We start from the raw sequence: 23,235 nt of genomic DNA on the forward strand, positions 1-23,235 counted from the left end.
TCCATCCAGTCACTCAACTACCACTGCCAAGCACTGAGCTATGTAGTAGAAATGTAAAAAGGATAAAGATATGGTCTGTGCCCTCAATAAGTATGCAGTTTATTCAGAGAAAGAGCCCAACTCTGCAAAACTCCAAAACAATGTGATATATGCTTTAACAGGAATGTGTGCACAGAGGACAGTAGAAACATAAAAGAATGCCTAGACAGGAGAGATAAATGGAAACGCTGTGAGGGAAAACTGATTTTCCAGCCCAGGGCATGAAAATGAGGGTCTTGAAAGTGATCCAAAGAAACTGTGGCAGGAGGTCAGGAAAACCAAGAGAAGCCATTTCATTTACCCTCACTGTTCTTTCACTCTCTCTCCCTCGTCTGGCCAGACCATTCAGTTGAGGGACAGAGAGTGAAAGAACAAAGACTTCTGGAAACCTGTAGTTACTAAGCCACAGTGGATAAAAAGCAACAAACAAATGGGAAGGACCCCAAAACATAACCACCCACATGCTCTTTTAATACTGATTCAGGTTAAGGCTTAAAGGTACCCTGGTAGCAAAACCAGAAACAGGGGGGTCACCGAGTATAATGATCTTGTTTGAGACAAAATAACTGATGCTTTTCTGTGTGGCACAGTGATCATCCACCTGACTTAAGCAAAACTCTGGGTCCACATCCAAACCACTCAGTTTATTAGCCAGGGAAAACTTAAAATTCACCAAGACACTCAAGGTGTTATGTAACAGTTACATATTAGTTTTGACTATTTCAAAATTTCACCAGAAAGAGCCTAATGCAAAATCCTTACCAAACATGTAAAGAGGAAAAGATGGGGCTATGAATGATGTTAAAAATTCAGTACCGTAAACTCTGCTATTATGCTGTATGAAAACACAAATATGTTCCAACATGATTGATACATTAAGCAACAATTTGAGCATAGCAAGACTCTTGTGTTTGTTTATGTGTGATTTTATCTGCAAGAAACCCAAGATGAACAGTAAAAACTTCACCCAGCTAAACCAAGCCATACAGGAATACATAAAACACACACCCCCAAACATCTACCGGCTAACTCAATTTGTCATATGTGTTATGAGCCACACTCATCCATACCTGGTATCACAATTTTCCCTCCAATTTCATATGACTCTCCTTCCATCACTTCGTAATAACTCACATAACGCAACCCTTCTGATGCCCACTTCCACAAGAAAATTTCACGTCTCTTTTAAGGTAAAGTGCAATGTTTGTTATAGTATTTACATATTTCTTAACTAGTTAACATGTATAAAACTGTGCTGCTATTTTTATTAGGAACCCTTTTTAAGTGTCACTGACAAAGTTTTTGAGTGTTGTGTCTTCATTTTCCCATAAGCCCTATGGTTTTCATCGCATGATTTTGCACAGTGGGGCAAATTTTAGGAATGAACATACTGTGTTATAGTAGAGCTTACCCTAATAAAAATACACATGGTTCCCAATTTACAACGGTTCACCTTACAATTTTCCGACTTTTAAAATGGTTCAACTTTGGATATTTTCAACTTAGAATGGGTTTATCAGGATGTACCCCACTGTAAGTCGAGGAAGATCTGTGCCATATATGACCAAATAAAATGCATCCTCTTTTCTCCCAGTGAAAAGATTAAAAAACTTGTTTGTCCACTAGAATTTATACATGTTAGGGATGAAGATGAGACTAAAAGATCTACTTAAAATTACATTTATTCACTTAGGTATACATTTATGTTAGAGAGTACTTGTGTAAAATAGTAAATTAATTCAGAAATTGCTTTTTATCACTCTTACATTTTCAAAAAAATGCATCCCAACTTTACACACACATAATTAACATCAGTACTAAATCCATATTTTAAGTCATTTAACATACTTTTCCAGAGCACAACATCTTTACTTCTATCTTAGATTTTTTTTTTTTAGATCTAGCACTTTTTGAATCCAAAAATTGGCTTGGGAAATTTTATCTAAATCACAAGCATCCATTTGCTATTCAAATCTTTATGACATAATCAGTGTTATTATGGCTGAATTGTGTCTCTCCATAAATTCGTATGTGGAAGCCCTAACCCCACACTCACCCCAGCACTTCAGAATGTGAGAGTATTTGGAGAGAGGGCCTTTAAAAAGGAGATCAAGAAAAATGGGGCCCTTAGGGTGGACATTAATCCAATCTGACTGGTAACCTTATAAGAAGAGGAAACCTAGAGACACAAAGCGACACCACGGATGCTCAAGCACATGCGAAGACACAGCAACAAGGTGCCATCTGCAAGCCAGGAGAGAAGCCTCCAGAGAAACCAAAGCTGCTGGCATCCTGATCTTAGACTTCCAGCCTCCAGAACTGTGAGAAAATTAGTTTCTGTTGTTTATGCCCCCAGTCTGTGGTATTTTATGTCGCCCTAGAAAACTAATACGGTAACTATTTCTTTATCGTTTTCATTCCTTTCCCTGTTTTGGTTAAGAAATGTGCTTATATATAGATAAATGCATAAAACATAAGTTCAGTTTAGAGAAAAGAATGCAAACATTTGAAAACATGCAGACGCTTTCCTCAGTGCATTTCTTCCCCATCACATCCTCTCCCGCATCCCTACCTTAAAGAGAAAGGTTATTGATTCGTTCTTCAGACATTTTCGATACTACATTTCAGTTGCATATTACAAATATCTTTTCCTACTCTGAGTCTACTTTTTCATTCTCTTTATGGCATCTTTGGATAATCCCAAATTCTTAATTTTAATGTAGTCCAATTTATCACTTTTCTTTTATTGCTTTTTATATCCTATTTAAGAAATCTTTCCCAACCCTGACGTAATGATGACATTCTCCTATATTACCTTCTAAAGCCTTTAAAAGCTTTACAGCTTTGCCTTTCACATTTAGGTCACTAATCCACCTGGAAATGATGTTTGTGCACTGTGAAATATAGGGCTCTGAATTTACTTTTACTATATGAATACTCAATTGTCCCAGGACGGTTTATGTAAAAAGCTGTCCTTTCCTCAGGGATCAGAGGTCAAGTGTCCATACGTGCCTGAGTCTGATGTAGGCTCTCTATCCTGTTCTCTTGGTTGATTTGTTTATCCCCGTACTAGTGAGCACATCTTAGTTACTATGGCTTCGTAATAACTCTCCATACTTAGTAGGCCAACTCGTCCCAACTTGTTCTTTTTCAAGAATATCTTGCTATGGGATTAAGAGACACGAGCTACTAAGTATAAAACAGATAAGCAACAAAGATATATTGTACAGCACAGGGAAATACAGCCTTTGTTTTGTAATAAATTTAAATGGAGTATAATCTATAAAATACTGAAATCACTATGTTTTATACCTGAAAATAACATAATATTGTAAATCAACTACACTTCAATGTAAAAAAAGGAATGTATTGGTTATTCTAGATACAGTTGACCCTTGAACAAGGTGGGGGTTAATCTGCATATATCTTATAGCAGGCCCTCAGTATCCACGGTTCCTCAGCATCAGCAGATTCAACCAACCATCAATCCTGTACTACTGGAGTATTTACTACTGAAAATATCCGCATATAAGTGGACCTGCGCAGTTCAAATGTGTATTGTTCAAAGGTCAACTGTAATTTGTATTCCCATAAAAATTTTAAAATTAGATTTCTAGTTACAACACACTCAGACATACACACACATATGATATATTCCCTCCACTAAGAGTCACAATTTTCCTCGAGAGGTCTTGTGCTTTTTAAAGTCAGATTTAATTCCTGTTTCTTGATTCTATTATAAATGGTTCTGCTGTTGATTTCATTGTCTAAAGCATTGTTTGCTAGCATATAGACATAAAACTGATTTTTAAAAAATATTGTTTTATAGTCACACTTCTTAAACTTTCTTAAAAATTCCGAAGAATCTACAGATAAGTTATTTACATGATCATACCATCTAAGAGTAATGATGGTTTTCTCCATTTCAGCAGTTATACCGTCTCTTTCTTCCTCTTGCCTCACCTCATGGACTAGAATTCCTAGCACTATGTTTAATAACAATGGCAATGGGGGCACAGCAGGCATCAACACCTTGTCCCTCAACTTGGAGGGGAAAAGGTCAACATTTCATCATTAAGCATGCTACAGCTATTGTGTTGGGTTCTGTGTGTGGTTTTTGGTTGGTTGGTTGTTTTGGAACCTTTTATCTCACTAAAAAAGTTCTCTAGTTCTAGTTTGCTAACAGTTTATAACATGAATGGAGGCTGAATTTTATTTTTGTCTTCACACACTAATACATACAGTCTCCATACATCTGGTTTTTTTCCCCTAATCTGTTAATTGATAAAGTATACTGACTGATTTTCTAGTGTAAAAACAACCTTTCATTCCTAAGATAAACTAAACTTGATCAAGCTGGTTATATGTGACCCGATTCAGTTTGCTAAAATTTTGTTTAGGGGTTGTTTATCTATGTTCATAATCAGACTAATTTCCTTTCATTCTCTTATTGTCCTTAATAGGTTATATATCCAACATATGCTATACACATAAAATGAGTTGGGGAGTTTCCTCTTTTTCTAGTGTTTTGAAGAGTATGCATAATACTGGAATTACTGTTTCCTTTCATATATGATAGAGCTAGGACTCACTGGTAAATGTGTGAATATTCTTTTCAGGAAAAGTTTTAACTACTCACTCATGATCATAGGACTACCCATGTTTCCAACTTCTTCTTGCTGCTATACTATGCTTATGATCAGGAAACTCAGTAAGGTACAGATGTCAACTAACCAAACTGATGTATAGAATTAATACAATCCCAATAAAATTCCCCCACCAGTAGAGTATATACTGTTATATACCGGTAGGAGTTTTTTACTTTGTTTTGATTTGTAAATTGCTAAGTAAGCTGTTTCTAAATTTCACTAGAAAAGACAAAAGCAAAGGATAGCATACCACTCTTATATAAAAGAACAAGGAGGAGGATCTGCTCTACCGCATGCATTCTCAGTAGGGGTAGTATCGCCCCCAGGAGGGAGAAAATTGGTTCTTGGAGGAAAAAAAAACTTAGCTATTACAGTGATTTGTGGCTGTCCACAAATCAATCCTACCTGACAAAATCTTATTCCTTAGTATTTAACTTCATAGAGAAAAGAAGAGAAAGTGTCTAAAAAGGCTCCTGATGGGAGCAATAATAATGAAAAAAAAAGGCAGAAAAACACTCTTATACTGGATAGCAAGATTTATTACAAAACTACAGTTGTAACAGTGTGGTGCAAGCACAAAGACAGACTAATGGACTAGAAAAAAAAGCAGAAACAGATACACACATATATGGCTCTTGGTTTATGACAAAGATGGTACTGCAGAGCAGAGTGGAATTATCTTTTCAATAAATGGTGCTAAATCAACTGGATATTCATCTGTGAAAAAAATGAAATCCTAACTCCTACCTCATAAGCATTATAAAAAACAATTCCGGGTGGAAATATAAAAAATATAATAATTGGAAGACAATATAGGAGAATTATATTGATGATTTGAGGATAGAAAAATACTTCTTAAATTGAACCCCCAAAGCACTAACTAAAAAGGAAAAGATTGATAAGTTGGAGTAAAGTTAAAACTTCTGTTCATCAAAAAATAGCATTAAGAGAGTAAAAAATTTAGCTACAGAGAAGATATTTACAACATACATACTCATAAAAGGACTCAAATCTAAAACACCCTACAATTACCAGGAAAAAAAAAAAAGTCAAATAACCCCCCTACCAAACATGCAAAATAAACAGACACACTGCACCAAACAGGCTATACATATGGTCGATAAACATATGAAAAGGGTCTCAATACCATTAGTCGTTAGAAAAATGCAAATTAAAACACAACGAAGTACTGCTCATCCCCACTAAAATGACAAACTTTAAGATGACTGGAGGGCATTATGCTAAGTGAAATAAGTCAGACAGAGAAAGACAAACACTGTATGATATCACTTATATGTGGAATCTTAAAAAATACAACAAACTAGTGAATATAACAAAAAAGAAGCAGACTCACAGATACAGAGAATAAACTAGTGGTTACAGTGGGGAGAGGGAAGGGGAAGGGGCAATATAAGTGTAGGGGGAAAAGATGTACAAACCATTAGGTATAAAATAAGCTACAAGGATGTACTGTACAACACAGGGAATATAGCCAGTATCTTATAATAACTATACATGGAGTATAGCCTTTAAAAATTGTGAATCATTATATTGTACACCTATAACTTATGTAATATTGTACAGCAACTACTTCAATTGAAAAATAAAGGAGATACTTTTAATATTATGCCATTAAAAAGAAAAAAAAGGAAAACCTGAAAAAGTATTAGCAACACTGAAGTAACCTGAACTTACATACTCTACTAGTGGGGTTTTGAATTGGTACCACCACTTTGGAAAACTTTAAGAGTATCTAAAGGAACATACACATAACCTTTGAACACTGCCACTTCTAACTGTACATCCAAGTGAAACACATGCACCTGTACAGCAAGAGACATGAACAAGGTTGCTTCTGGCAGCATTATTTGTAATAGCCCCAAACTGGAAACATTGTAAATGTCCATCAATAGAATGGATATATAAACTATTTTACATTAAATGAAATACTATGGACTTCCCTGGTGGTGCAGTGGTTAAGAATCCGCCTGCCAATGCATGGAACACGGGTTCGATCCCTGGTCCGGGAAGATCCCACATGCCACAGAGCAACTGAGCCTGTGTGCCACAACTACTGAAGCCCATGTGCCTAGAGCCCATGCTCCGCAACAAGAGAAGCCACTGCAATGAGAAGCCCGCGCACTGCAAGGACAAGTAGCCCCTGCTCGCAGCAACCAGAGAAAGCCCGTGCGCAGCAATGAAGATCCAACGCGGCCAAAAATAAATAAATAAATAAATTTATTAAAAAATGAAATAGTATGAATATTTATAGCAATGTTCATAGCAATGAAAATAAACTGTATCTAATGTAACAAAAGAATAAATCTTATAAATATTGCTCAGAAGCTTTGCCATCATTCACTGAGCTGTATGTTTTTATTTTTGTGCACACCTAGATATGTGTATTATATTTTACAATACAAAAGGTACAAAAACTGAAACTGCAGTAAAAAGAAAGTTGTGATCATGAAATATAAAAAACAGAATTACTTTCTTAATTTAAGAATAGAAACAGAACTCTTTTAAAATATATATAGCAAAATGAAAAAGTTTAGTTACATATGGCCTGTGAAAGGACAGACAAAAAATGTCAAATAAGTTATAGAAAAGGATACAAGAGACAAAGGGAAGAAAGAGAGAGAAGGAGTCGGCCTGGCCTTCTGAGCTCATCTACCAGTTTCTTCCTGGACCACTCTGATCCCACCACATTGAGCTCTTTGCTACTTCTCAAACATATGAAGCAAACCCCGCATCAGTGATATTACACTTATTCTTCCCAGCAAAATCTTTCCCCAGATATCCACAGGTTTACTCCCTCATTTTCTTTAGGTCTCTGTTTAAACATCACCTTATCAGAGACCCATTTGTTTATTTTTACCAGGGCCCATTTGCTTATTTTGCCTTGACCAAACTACAGAAAATCCCAGCATTCCCTACTGCCTTGGTCTATTTTATTTTTTCTAGAGTACTTACCGCCATCTGATATTTACTTATGTAATTATGTATGTATGTATTATGTATGTATTTACTATCTGTCTCTCACAACAGTAAGTTTCTTGAAGATGGGAACTTTTGACTGTTTTGTTCAATGATGAGTCCCTGGAGCCTAGAACTAGCTCTAGCTCACAGTAGATGCTCAATAAATGTTTACTGAATGAATAAATGAAAATGAGGAAGAAAGCTAGCCAAAAAAGCAGTCTCCCCCACACATGAAGAGCCAGAGTACTACCTACAAAGACTATTACACACATGAAATAGCAGAGAGAAGCACAGAAAAAGAAACACATAGGCAACATGTACATAGACACATGTCACACAAACCAAGAGAGGCGGAAAAGGACACTTACATGAAATAATATTCCTATATTCCTTTCTGGTAATTACATCATTTAAAATTTCAAAATGTTACACAACTAGGGAGCAGTGGGGTCATCACCTCCTGATGCAAGCTAAATGAAAATAAACCAAGGGTCAGATTTGGCTGTTTATGGTCTAGCAAATAATTCTTCCAATACTTGGTCCGTGAATTCCTTGAACTCATTTCTTCTAATAATCTTATTCCAATCTCAATCCAAATTCTATGATTATATCCTCTACCTTAATATTTCCCATCACTGCGCTCAAACACATCACCTTCTGAATACCACCTTGTATCTTTCAATCTAACTCCCTGTAGACCATCAATGTTAACACATTCTCAACCTCAATGAACCTCCGATCTGTTGACCCAACCACCATTTCACTGTCCATCAATGCCTTCCCCCAATACCTTCACTTGACTTCCTACTTATTTACAGTCCACACTACATTGTTATAATTTCTCCTTCAATATATACCGTCAACTTTCTTGATGCTCTCTTTCACCAGTGCTCCCTGGTTTCACCAGGTACTCCTGCTTAGTCACCTTTCTGTTTCCTCCTCATCTTTCTGTCTTCTAAAATTTAAGAGTATTCCAGGCTTAGTCTTAAGACCTCCTTTCTTATCTAGCTATACTTACTCCCTAGATCTCCTATCAGGTCTCATGGCTTTAAATACCATATTTACACCTAAAGGTCCCAAATTTATATATCTAGCTCAGACCACTCTACTGAAATCCAGATTCCCATATCTGTCTACTTAACAACATCTCTTCTTGGATATCAAATAGGCACCTCAATGGAACCAAAATCTTTTAACTTTTTCCTAAAACTTACTCTTCCTCCAAGCTTCTCCAACTCAGTAAATGACATCTCTATTCTTCCAGTTGTTCAGGACATAAAACCTTGCAATCATCCTCTACTTGTCACTTTCTATCTCATACCCCACATCCAAATCAACACTAAATCCTGTCAGCTCTTAAACTATAACGCACCACTTCTCAACACTTCCACTACTCCCCACATCATCTTGTTTGGACTATATTTAACAGTCTCCTAACTGGTCTTCTTGCTGCCATGATTGTCCCTAAATTTATTCTTCCTAGCAATCAGGTTTCTTTCTCTAATGTAAATGAGTTTGTGTAATTTTGCTAAAAAACCTTCAAAAGCTTCCAAAGTCCCAACCACTAAACATCCTGACAAAACAAAGTCTCACCTCCAATCCCAGCCCTCACTGCTCTCAATTTATCTCCTACAACTCTCTCCCTAACTCACTCCACTCAAGATACACTGGCCTCCTTACTCTTCCTTAAAAATGTCAAGCATGCTCCCACCTCACAGTCTTGGCATTGGTTCTTTCCTCTCACTGAAATGCTCTTCCTCCCAATATCAGTGACATGCTTGAGTTCCATGTGTCTGCTCAAGTGTCACTATGAGAAAGGCCTTACTTGACTATATCATCAATCATTACTTTCTATCCCTTACTCACTTTTATTACACTTCATAATACTAATCTTGTATACCATATATTTGTTTATTGCCTGTCTCCCCCAATTAGAATGTAAACTCTTTAATTCAGGAACTTTGTTTTGTTCACTGCTGCATCCTCAGAGCCTAGAATGGCTACCATGCACATCGCAGGCACTCAATAAATATTTGTTAAATGATTTACTGAGTGTTCTTCATAATTTTTGAAAATAAACAACTGTTTTACAAATAAAATTTTACATATAAAATAACAGTCTTATATTAATCAGTAGGAAGCAATTTTATTTATAAACTATTATTTATAAGTCGTTTTGTGTTTTTATGAGACTGGCCTGAAAATTAACATGTGAGGTATTTGTTATCTTCCTCCTACTGAAGGGGTTTCTCAACCTCAACATTACTATACTTTGGGTCAGATCAGCCTTTGTTGTAGGAGGTGGTACTATGATTGTAGGATATTTAGCAGCATCCCTGGCCTCTACCTACTAAATGCCCCTAGCACTCTCCCAGTTGTGACAACCAAAAATTCTCCAGATATCATTACCAATGTCTCCGGGGTGGAGGCAGGGAAGGGGGGTCAGAGACTCCCTCCTTCCCCCACTGTACTACTGGAAGGGATTTGTTTTCTCTGTTTTTCAAAAATGAAAATAGCTGAGATCACAACTAAGATACCTAAAGTATAAAGATTTGAATTTTCAAAATGGCTAAATAACCAACTTCACATGCTAAGGTTAGGTTCACGTGGCAGTTACTCTTGCATAAAGTAAAATCCTACCATATCTGTATGGTTATCAGCACTTTTGGGAATGGGCCTCAGCTTAAGTTTTATCATTACATTCAAAATTATAGGCAAAGAAGTTACACGATTATTCTGTATATCCTTCTCACCTCCAGCCCCCAGGTAAAATGTACTTTTTTTCAGTCGTGTTAAATCCTAATGGAAACTAATATCTAAATGAAAAAAATCACTATTCATACTTGACTCATGGCTATCACTGAGTGACCAGAATTACACATTCAATTTTGATACAGATATAAATGCAGCTTTCTTAGGGAGCAAATTTCACTGGCATCTGACTGCTAGGTTCATGGCTGAGGGTAAAATATTTCAGAAAAATCATTTTGTCTGCCTTCCCATCTTTTAGCAGTAAAAACTCTAGAAAAGTTATAGCTATTCAATAAGAAAACAAGCTACCATATTTTCTTGCTACATTTACCATTTAATACACTGCTACAGCATTTGATAAAAGTAAAAGATGAGTGGGACAATAAAATTGCTGCCAGTGTTTAACCATTTAAACTCAAAGTGACTGAAACATTCTCACAGAGAAATAAAACTGCTGAATTTTTATGCTAAGTGCTATAATATTCATAAATAATTAGCTATGTAAAATTTAATGAGGACATATATTCAGTAGACCTGGTACTGCAAGGCAAGGTCAAGATTTAGCATAAGGTTTCTTTGTTCCATCTGTCAGTAAAAGCACAGGGATATATGACATATAGAATTGACAATTGTTAGAATAATAAGGTAGTCTTATACTTTTTTTTTTTACAAACGTAAACTAATTATATATCTGACACCATACCTTCCAAGCAAAAAAAAAAAAAGAAAAGAAAAAGAAAAAAGGAAAGAAAAATTTACCAAGAGATGCTACTACCTCCACTAACATTTCAGGATACAGAGGCAAAAACACCAAATTACCCTTATACTTGTTAATGAAATAATTTTCATTTCATATTTATCTTAATTCCACACTATTCTTAGCTATTCTTGCCAAAAATAAACTAAATACATATTTCAGCAATTTTATTCATTCTAAAGTGCCCACAATGAATGACCCTATATAAATACTGAGTAAAGCCTAAATCATTTTTTTAAAATAGCAATAAATAACAAAAGTGCTCAGGATACTTTGAGATTGATTATATAAAGATTAAACTAAATTGTAAAGAGCTTTACTAATAGTCAGAGCTACTTGCAACTAAGTCCTCTGGCTACTTCTATTCTTTGTTAGCCAAAAAGCTACGCAAATAACTCTGTGGTATAGTTCTATCCGACATCAAATCCCTAGCAACGCTATTAGATAGGAGTTAATCGGAATAATAATAATGTATCTTCCTAGCTGAAGCTGTTGGCTGGACTGCTAAACATTATTTATTTTCCTCTTCTGAATATTGGCAGCATGTCCTTTATTCAAATTCTCACCCTTCCTTCCCCACTTCTATCACTCTCCCCATAACCTTAAATGCAGTTAGTATATTAGTTTTTGCCCTTCACAGAAAAATAGATACAAAAGAATCAGCTGGAAATTATCTGAATCTACTTCATCTAAAAACAATTTAAAACATATAATTTTAGAACTATGCCACAAATGATTAGTTGCATAAGCTCTACACTAATAGCTACCAATTATTTAAGAAAGAAAACAACTTGTTTTCTCACATAGAAAGAAAGAAGAGATAGTATTGCCTACAATATGTGATTATCAGCAGGTACATAATTTAAAAAATATTTTTAACCTACTATAATGCCTTTATAAGATGTATTTTGACAGTTTTTACATTAGATTAGATTAACTACTAAAAATGTACTGCCTCAATGAAAAATGAAAACAGCAAAGTATGAATTTACCAATCAGGAGATTCAATAAGCTTTCCCTGAAGAAGAAATTTTGTGATGCTTGAGTATTTTTTAAACTGCTAAAAAATATCCTCAGGGAAAAGTGTAGAAAAGGGAAATAGCAGCTTGATACTATAGAAAGAACATTGACTTAGGAACAGACAGAAATGGGCCCAAATCACACTTCTGCCAAGTGGGATAATTCTCTGCTTAAACAAGTTACTGGACCTCTCTGAATCTCAGTACCTTCTCTGTACAATGGGAACCATACTACTTATCCTCTCAAGGATATTTTAAATAAGGTGACATTTTCCATTAATCCAATTCTTACAAATCGAGAATAATATAAAAATCCTGAAACATATGACTAATGAAATATTCATGGATCAATAAATAATAATCTTTAGAAAGTATACTCCCTAATTATAATGATACCTTCCTTCATATTTAATCATTGTGCTGGCCAAAAAGTTCTTTCAGATTTTTTTCCATAAGATGTCACAGAAAAACCCGAGCAAACTTTTTGGCCTACCCAATAAAATGCTATAATTTTCTAATAATGGTTTTGGTAAACAACTAGCATACAATAAGACGAAGTATATTTTTGTAATTTAATAATATGCCAAATGGCCAGGCATTTGCTTATAAACATTTAGAATAACTATGTGAAAAATAGTCAAATATAGACTTTGGCCAAAGAAAATTTATTTTATTTAATATATATCCACTTTATTCATTTAAAATGCCACATCACTCCCCACTCTATAGGTTTTAAAATCTTTAAAATGATTTTCATCCCAATAATTACTTAAAGGAAGACATTAGTTTCAAGAGGATTTTAAGTAAAAGTTAACATTATAGCAGCATGATAAATACAAATGACGGTCAAACTAATTTGACATCTAACATTTGAAAAACTTCTCCAAATATCTCCAAGCTTATAATCTTTATTAATTTTGGATTCTGTGATTTTAACTAAAAATGCTTTATTTATGCCCATTTATTTGGAAAGACACCTATTACTTAACATTTCTGCAATTTTCTAAATATGAATTTTTGTCTTAATATTAACCGAGAATTTAGAGTTTTTTTTTTAGTTACTATTTATAAAGAAGATGGTAATACTAATTCTTCTTAGGTTTGTAGGCCTTCTTTATAAGATTTAGGATATAAATCAACACTTACAGCATAAAAATAAATCCTTTTTTGGGGCACTGATTCATGATGAATAAATTCCTTATCTTCCTTACCTCTTATTAACTCCTTCTCTAACTAAAGTATATATTAAAGTATTTCCTCAAAACTTCACATAGTAAAAACACATAAATCCTTGAAAGTCCATGATAGGTGGATATTTTAAAAGTAAAGATTAAGAAGAAATCTAAAAAGCACTAAGTTACTCTCAAAAACAATGGGGTTATTGCAAAGCAATTCAAACAATCCAGCAGAGAAAGCACGCCCCTGAAAAGAGAAAGCCAAGAGAAGAGAGAAATGGAAGAAAATCAGGTCCCAAGCCCTTTATTTTCCAGAGTTTGTGAACAGCCTGCTTTCTCTCAACTCTTTCTTTCCCATGTGCTTAATCATTAATATACCAGTTTTCTACTAAATACAGGTTAAGTGACATCACCACAAAGTTTAAAAATCAGTCCAATGAATAAACACTTTCATGTTAAAAAAGAAAAGAAAAGAAAAAAGAAAAGAAACAAAAACCTAAGTAAGAGTTTTTAACTTTCTTTTCCCACCCAGAGATAAGCACTCAGTTTTAGAACTTAACAAAAGATACTATGCTGCCATCTATCTACCTGAAAGGATATAAAGAAAAATGCAGACTAAAGCTTTCACTTCCTCTGGCTGACAGAATATAGGGTCAAAGTCCATGGCATACTTTCATTGTACTTTTTCTCCATAAGAAAGAAGCACAGTAATCAATAACACAATCTCCAAAGATAATTAGGGATATCTGGGGATCTTTATACCACATCCCATATAATGGAAAGAATAACAAAGTTTATGAACAACTTTACACACAAAATGAAGACCTGGATATACTTTGTTTGTTTTAGAGAAAAATGAAAGAGAGACAGGCAAGGACTTAGAAAAAAACTGATGGGGCAGGACTGTTTGAAGAATATTCCACTACAAAACAATATTTTTTTTAAATGCCAACAGTGACTTTTGTACTGAAATTACTGGCAATTTTCTACCTTTATAAAAAAATATAATAAATGTCAACACCAAAAAAAACCCAAAAAAGCAAACGAAAAAAAAAAGCCTGTTATAAGTAAGGGCAACTTTCTATTATTTAGCTTTAAAAATATTTGCTATAGAGTTTTTTAGTATCTTAGAAAAAATGTGACCTTAAAACTAATTTCCAATTAACTGCCTCAAGCTTTTTGTTATTCTCTTGTCCAGCAATGACTTCCTTCACCTCTCCATCTGGTTAATCTCTACCAATACTATCAAGTCCATCACCAGTCTCATTTTCTACAGCACAATAGTTCTCAAACCTTATGGCTACAGTCGTATGGTTCTGCACAACTCCACAGGATATTGTTTACATAGATTATGACATGAGTGTGGTCTCCTGGAGTTGTGTAGTTAGGAAGCAATGACTAAAATCACTTGGGAAGAAATTTTTAAACAAAATGTTACTGCCAATGACACCTATGCAGGAAGAGATTGTATGAGACTAACCCTACCAATAAGAACATTACTAAAAGCCAGATAAAATCCAATTAATTGGTAAATAAACAGCTGACTGAAGACACTGGGAAGTAGCCAAACTAGCCAGGACTTAAAGGACAAAGATCCCAGAAAGAGTAGAAATGCACTAAGGTGAGTCCTACATTCCTCAGTGCTTTTTACTTAAAGGTACTTGCCAACTCATAAACATTACATATGAAAGGTCAAGTAGAAGTGGAGGCTCAGAGTATTCTGCAATCCCACAGAACTGGGGAAACAAGGAGAAGGCACAATCCACTGTTAACACTGAAGTTTCCAGCTGAGAAACTCCTAAAGGGCTATGACATAAGAAAAAGGGCAAACTGAAACTAGTTCTTTATGAAGACAAAACCCCAAATCATAAATCCTTACAAAGTCTCAATAAACATAGTAAATGTCATCTTCAAAAGAACTGCTGTATTAAGACCAATATTCTGTTATTAGCCTTAGAAATATTTATTATACAAATCCTTGACTGGATCAAGATGAGTCTTCTCTTATTGACAGTCCACAAAAGAAGTAAATCATATCTTGAAAAAGAAAGTATCAACCAGCTCTTCTACAATTTGTCAAATGAAATACCCAGTATCTAACAAAATTTATTAGATATAACAGAAGAAAGGACAAACTATTTGGAAACTACAAGAGAGAAGAAAAAAATGTCAACGGAAACAGACCCACAAGTAGATCTCAACACTGAAGTTATCAGACATAAACATTAAAATAACTTTCATTAAAATGTTCAAAACTTTAGATGACAAATGAAGAATTTCACCAGAGAAGTGATCTATGAAAAAAATATCAAATGGAAATTATAACTGAGAAAAATATAATAACTGAATTAATAAACTCAACAGAAGGGTCTGACAGTAGATTAAACAGAGCAGAAGAGTTGAGCAGTAAACCAGAAGAGGGGTCAGTAGGAAATACCCAGTCTGAAGCACAGAGGGAAAAAAAGGAAAAATGCAGGAAAGACTGCAAAAGTTATGCAGTGCAGTGAGATCTCATGTGCATATAATCAGAATCCCAGAAATGCAGGAGATAAAGTTGGGCAGAAGTAACAGTTGAAGTGACACAGGCCAAGAAATGTCCATAACTTAAAAATGTCATCAAGCTATAGATTTAAGAAGTTATATAAACTCTCAAACAGGAAGAATGCAAAGAAAACAACAATGAAGCACATCATAGAATAACTGCTAAATACAAAAACAAAATGAAATCATAGGAGTTCTGGTCCAAGATGTCAACAGAGAAGGCTCCTGAACTCAACTCTTCCCACAGACACAATGAATCTACTACTAAGCATGAAGCAATTCCCTTTGAATGAAATCCAGAAACTAGCTGAGTGAATCTTATATTGATAGATCAGGCACAGCACTAAAGAAAATCACCAAAAAACAAAGGAAGAAAGCAAGAGAAAAAGAAAGGAACAAAGGAATTACGGAACAGCCAGAAAACAATTTTTAAAATGGCAACAGTAAGTCCATACCTATCAATAATTACTTTAAATATAAAAGGACTAAATTCTACAATCAATCAAAAGACAAAGAATGGCTGAATGGGTAAAAAAAAACAAGATCCAATTATCTAGGGCCTATAAGAGATTCCCTTCCGCTTTAGGGACACACAGACTGAAAGTGAAGGGATGGAAAAAGATATTCCACGCAAATGAAAACCAAAAGAAAGCAGAGGTAGCTATATTTATATCAGACGAAATAGACTTTAAGCCAAAGACTATAAGAAGAGACAAAGAAAGTCAATATAAAACAATAAAGAGTCACTCCAACAAGAGGATATAACATTTGTAAATATGATGCATGCAACACAGGAGCACCTAAATACATAAGGCAAATATTAACAGACCTGAGGGAGAAATAGACAGCATTATAATAATAGTAGGGGACTTCAGTACCTCAGTTTCAACAATGGATAGATCATCTAGACAGAAAATCAATATGGAAACATCAGACTTAAACTACATGTTAGACCAGATGAACTTAACAGACATTTAAAGAACATTCCATCCAACAACAGTAGAATAAACATTCTTCTCAAGTGTACAGGAAACAGTCTCCAGGGTAAATCATATATTAGGCGGCAAAACAAACCTTAAAAATTTTAAGAAGACTGAAATCATATCAAACATTTTTTCCAACCCCAATGGTATGAAACTGGAAATCAATTATAAGAAGAACACTAGAAAATTCAAAAATATGTGGAGATTAAACAGCAAAGTACTGAACAATCAATGGGCCAAAGAAGAAATCAAAACAGATACTAAAAAATATTGAGGCAAATTAAAATGGAAATACAACACACCAAAATTTACGAGATGCAGCAAAGACAGTTCTGAGGGAAGTTCATGGCTATAAATGCCTACATTAAGAAAAAAGAAAGATCTCAAATTAACTTTATATCTCAAGGATCTAGAAAAGGAGGAACAAAACAAGCCAAAAGTAGAAAGAAGGAAAAAACAAAGATGAGAGTAGAAGTAAATGAAATAGAGACTAAAAAGACAATAGAAAAGATCAAGGAAACTAAAACCTGGTTTTTTGAAATGATAAACAAAATACACAAACCTTTAGCTATACTCACTAAAAAAAGAGAGAGAACTCAAATAAATAAAATCAAAAATGAAAGAGGAGACATTGCAACTGATACCACACAAATACAAAGGATCATAAGAGACTACTATGAAAAATTATATACCAACAAATTGGACAACCTAGAAGAAATTGATAAATTCCTAGAAACAAACAAACTACCAACAATGAATCATGAAGAAACAAAAGATCTGAACAGACCAATTACTAGTAAGAAGATTGAATCAGTAATCAAAACCCCCAACAGTGAAAAGTCCAGGACCAAATGGCTTCATGGATGAATTCAACCAAACATTTAAAGAATTAACACTAATCCTTCTCAAACTTTTCAAAAAAAAAATGAAGAGGAAGGAGCACTTCCAAAATATTGTACAAGGCCAGCATTAACCTGATACAAAAACCAGACAACAACACTAAAAGAAAAGAAAACCATATCTCTGACGAACAAAGATGTGAAAATCCTCAACAAAATATTAGCAAACCAAATTCAACAATACATTAAAAGGATCATACACCATGATCAAGTGGGATTTAATTCCAGGGATGCAAAGATACTTCAAAATCTGCAAATCAATCAGTGTGATACACCACATTAACAAACTGAATGATAAATATCATATGATCATCTCAAAAGACATAGAAAAGCCCTTGACAAAATTCAACATCCATTCATGATAAAAACTCTCAACAAACTGGGTGTAGGAGGAAACATACTTCAACATAATAAAGGCCATATATTACAAACCCACAGAAACATCAAACTCAGTGAAAAGCTGACAGCTTTTCCTCTAAGATCAGGAATGAGACAAAGATGCCCACTCTTATCACCAATATTCAACATTGGATATCAGAACAATTAGGCAAGCAAAAGAAATAAAAGACATCCATTTAGAAAGGAAGAAGTAAAACTGACATTATTTGCAGATAACATGGTATTACATATAGAAAACCTAAAGACTCGACCAAAAAACTGTTAGAACTAATAAATTCATAAAGTTGCAGGATACAAAATTAATATACAAATATCAGTTGCATTTCCATACACTATCAGAAAGTTATTAACAATCCCATTTACAATTGTATCAAAAAGAATAAAATACCTAGGAATAAATTTAACCAACAAGGTGAAAGATCTGTACAGTGAAGACACTGATGAAAGAAACTGAAGACAACACCAATAAATGGAAAGCTCTTCCACGCTCATAGATTGGAAAAATTAAATATTCTTAAAATGGACATACTACCCAAGCAATCTACAGATTCAATGCAATCCCTATCACAATTTGACTGCATTTTTTTTCACAAAATAGAACAAACAATCTTAAAATTTGTATGGACCCACAGAAGATCTCAAATAACCAAAGCAATCTTAAGAAAGAAGAACCAAGCTGGAGGCATCTCATGTCTTGATTTCAAAATATATTGCAAAGCTATAGTAATCAAAATAGTATGATACTGACATAAAAAGGCACTTAGATCAATGGAACAGAATAGACAGCCCAGAAAAAAACCCACCCTTATATGGTCAATTAGTTTATGACAAAGGAGCCAAGAAGAGTCAATGGGGAAAAGACAGTCCCTTCAATAAATGGTCCTGGGAAAACTGGACAGTTGCAAGCAAAAGAATGAAACTGGACCCCTATCTTACACCATACACAAAAATCCCTGAAAATGAATCAAAGGTTTGAACATAAAACCTAAACCCATAAAACTCATGGAAGAAAGCATATTGGGTAAGCTCCTTGACGTTGGTCTTGGCAATGATATTTTTGGATTTGACACCAAAGCAAAATAAACTAGTGGGACTATATCAAACTAAAAACCTTCGGAAAGCATAGGAAACCACCAACAAAATGAAAAGGCAACCTATGTAATGGGAAAAAATATTTGCAAATCATATCTCTGATACAGGGTTAATATCCAAAATATATAAAGAATCCATACAACTCAACAGCAAAAAAAAAAAAAAAAATTGATTAAAAAATGGGCAGAGGACCTGAAGAGACATTTTTCCAAAGAAGATATATTGATGGCCAATGGGTATGTGAAAAGGTACTCAACATCACTAATCATCAGGGAAATGCAAATCAAGACCACAATGTGATATCACCTCACACTTGTTAGATTAGAATGGCTATCATCAGAAAGATAAAAGGTAAGTGTTGGTAAGGATGTGGAGAAAAAGAAATCCTTTTGCACTGTTGGTGGGAATAGAAATTGGTGCAGCCACTATGGAAAGCAGTATGGAGACCCCTCAAAAAATTAAAAATAGAACTACCATATGATCCAGCAATTTTACCTCTAGGTATATATCCGAAGGAAATGAAAATAGGATATCAAAGAGATATCAGCACTCCCATGTTCACTGCAGCATTATTCACAATAGCCAGGATATGGAAGCAACTTAAGTGTCCATCAATAGATGAATGGATAAAAAAGATGTTGTATATATACACAGTGGAATATTATTCAGCCATGAGAAAGGAGGAAATCCTGCTATCTGTGATAACATGGATGAACCTTGATGGCCTTATACTATGTGAAATAAGCCAAATGGTATCACTTATCTGTGGAATTAAGGAAAAAAAAGTTCAACTCATAGAAACTGAGAGTAGACAAGTAGTTGCCAGGGGCTGGGGTTGTGGGAAATAGGGAGAGGCTGGTAAAAGGGTGCAAATTTTAGCTGTAAGATGAATAAGGTAAAGATCTAATGTAAAACATGGTGACCACTGTTTTATCACCATACTGTACAACTGAAATTTGTTAAGAGAGAAGAAATTAAATGTTCTCATAAAAAAAAGATTAATATGTAAATCATTGGATGTGTTAATTAACTAGATGGGGAAATCCTTTCAAAGTGTATACATATATCAAATTATCATAATGCACAATTTAAGTATCTTATAAATTTATATGTTAATTATATAATTATGCCTCAACAAAGCTGAAATAATATAAATAACTAAATCATAAAAGCAGTCAGAGAAAAGATACATTACTTCAATGGAGGAACAATAAAACTAACAACTGACTTTACAACAGAAATGATGGAAACCAGGAGACAAGGAAATAACATCTTTTATTTTTTTTTTTATTTTTTTTGGAAATAACATCTTTTAAAACCTGAAAAATAACTCCAAACGTATAATTCTATGCCAAGCAAATAAATCCTTCAAAAATGAAAGAGAAATAAAGACATTTTCAGGTGAACCAAAACTGGGAGAATCTGTTCCAGTACACTTCCACCAAGAGGCAGAAAAAAAATACTCCCAGAAAGAAACTTAGAAACTTATGAAGACATGAAGGACTAGAAAAAGCATCAATATGTGGGTAATTCTAAACAAACAGTGACTTCATATAACATACATATTATAACACATAATATATAAATGACAATAATTACTTCTTTTGGTCATGAGTTTTAGTTCAACATCTATTTTATGCACCCAGAATACCAAAAATGATGATAGGAGGGGTTCTAAGGCCACTACATTTACTATCGCAGCAAGTTTAAAGTACCAACTTATATTAAACTTCAGAAAACCAAGGAAGAATGTTTTGATCTCTGGGAAAACCACTTTAAAAAGAGTAAAAGGAAAAACACCATCAGAAGGGATAAACTGGAAATCTTTTTTAATTGAAAATTTCCAAGCAGGTAAGAAAAGGAGAAAAATGGAAACAAAGAACAGATGGGTCAAGTAGAAGATACATAGTAAAATGATAGGATTAATATCAGTCACAGTAAATAAAAATGGACTATTTCAATTAGAAGACAAAGATTATCAAACCAAACTTAAAAGAAAAGAAATATTTGGTGTCTACAAGGCACACTGACAAGACATAACTGAGAAAGTTTGAAAGTAAAAAGACAGAAAAAGACATACCATGAAAATACTAACCAAAACAAAGCTGATATAGCTAAATTAATAACAAAGAAAAACATTGTAAGGCAAGAATAATTACTACAGATAAAAAGGTATAATTTATAATGATACAAGAATTAATCTGGACATCCCTGGTGGCACAGTGGTTAAGAATCCAACTGCCAATGCAGGGGACACGGGTTTGAGCCCAGGTCCAGGAAGATCCCACATGCCACAGAGCAACTAAGTCCGTGCGCCACAACTACTGAGCCTGCTCTCTAGAGCCCGTGAGCCACAACTACTGAGCCCTCTTGCCACAACTACTGAAGTCTGCGTGCCTAGAGCCCATGCTCCGCAACGAGAGAAGCCACCGCAATGAGAAGCCCACGCACCGTAACAAAGAGGAGCCCCCGCTCGACGCAACTAGAGAAAGCCCGCGCGCAGCAACGAAGACCCAATACAGCCAAAAATAAATTAATTAATTAATTTAAAAAATAAAGGCGCCAGATACTTAATATTTTAGGCTTTTAGGCCATATGCCTCTCTCACAACTATTCAACTCTGCTGTTGTAGCACAAAAGCAATCATAAACATATGTAAATAGATGAGAGCAGCTGTGTTTCAAGTAAAACTTTATTAACAAAAACAGGCAGAGGTTCAAACTTATCCCAACGCCCATAGTTTGCCAATCCCTTCACTATACTACAATGCATTCCCTCCTAGAGAAGCTCTAGTAGCTTTTCATTACTACGACTAAATTTTACCTCTCTCTCAGTTTTTAAAACATTCTGACCTTAATCTTACTGGTAAATTTTTATTTTAATGCTTTTCTTATTAGGCTCAATCTACTTGAAACAGGTTACTCTTGGGAGAATATGTATAACCTTTTACATATTTTAACTACAATACTAATTATATCAGAAATTAACCTATAATTGAGATTCAAACCCAAGGAGTTTGGCTTTAAAGTCACACTCATGACTAGGTCACCTCACACAGTTGTTGTGGGAATTAAAAGAAATAACACATGCAGAAAAAGTACCTTGTCGACCCTAAATGACTGTCTAAATATTAGCTGCTATTGCATTAGAGCTTTTGATCTGGATGTTTTGGGTGACCATTCTTTTGTACCTGGTCTTATTAGAAAGTAAAATTAAAATATGAGAAAGCATAAAAAAAGAAATTAATCTATAAAAAAAACGTTTCTAAAACCATAGTACTAGCATGCACTAAAGTCTCAGTGTGTTGATGTCAAACACCTATATTTACAGTTCTCCCTTTTGAACTTTTTTCAGTTATTAGTATTTAATTTTAATTTAATTTAATTGCTCACTCTGTATTTAATAAGGAGAATTACCACAAGGCCCCACTAATATATGCAACTAAGCAACAAAAGTAAATATCTTCTTTTAATTAAAAAAAATGACCATGTGTATAAAAAAGATCTAAATATGCAGAACTTAAAGACCTTCTCTCAATTGCTCTCTTATTACAAAATTTAATTGTATGTACCACCACCGAACTTGTTATTTTTAATAAAAAAGATTTAAACAGTATTAAAATGATATAAATAGGAAAGAAAACACCCTTCTCCATCAGGGAATCTATTCCTTATTCCCTCTCTCTTCCCTACCGGTTTCCTCACACGCACCCTTGCTCATACTCTCTCTGTCTCTCTCTCTCCCACACACAAAACACACACACACACACACACACACACACACACAAGATTGTGTTTTAAAAACACAATCTAAGTCCAAATGACACATAGGATCAGGCTCAAATACCAGTTCTACACACAAAGCACACAAGATATGATTTCATAAAACACAAAATCAGGTTCAAATCCCAGCTCTACAACTAAAACCAGTTTAATAAACACTTCCTAGCTTT

At 34.4% G+C, this 23,235-nt stretch overlaps 1 protein-coding gene across 3 annotated transcripts in view; it reads right to left on the reverse strand.

Moving 5' to 3' along the window:
- The window catches only part of ZDHHC21 (zinc finger DHHC-type palmitoyltransferase 21), a 69,455-nt gene that overhangs the window by 21,707 nt on the left and 24,513 nt on the right, over positions 1-23,235 (reverse strand). The window lies entirely within an intron of this gene.

This window comes from Physeter macrocephalus, chromosome 9 (genome assembly GCF_002837175.3).
Source record: "Physeter macrocephalus isolate SW-GA chromosome 9, ASM283717v5, whole genome shotgun sequence".
NCBI classification, from domain to species: domain Eukaryota; kingdom Metazoa; phylum Chordata; class Mammalia; order Artiodactyla; family Physeteridae; genus Physeter; species Physeter macrocephalus.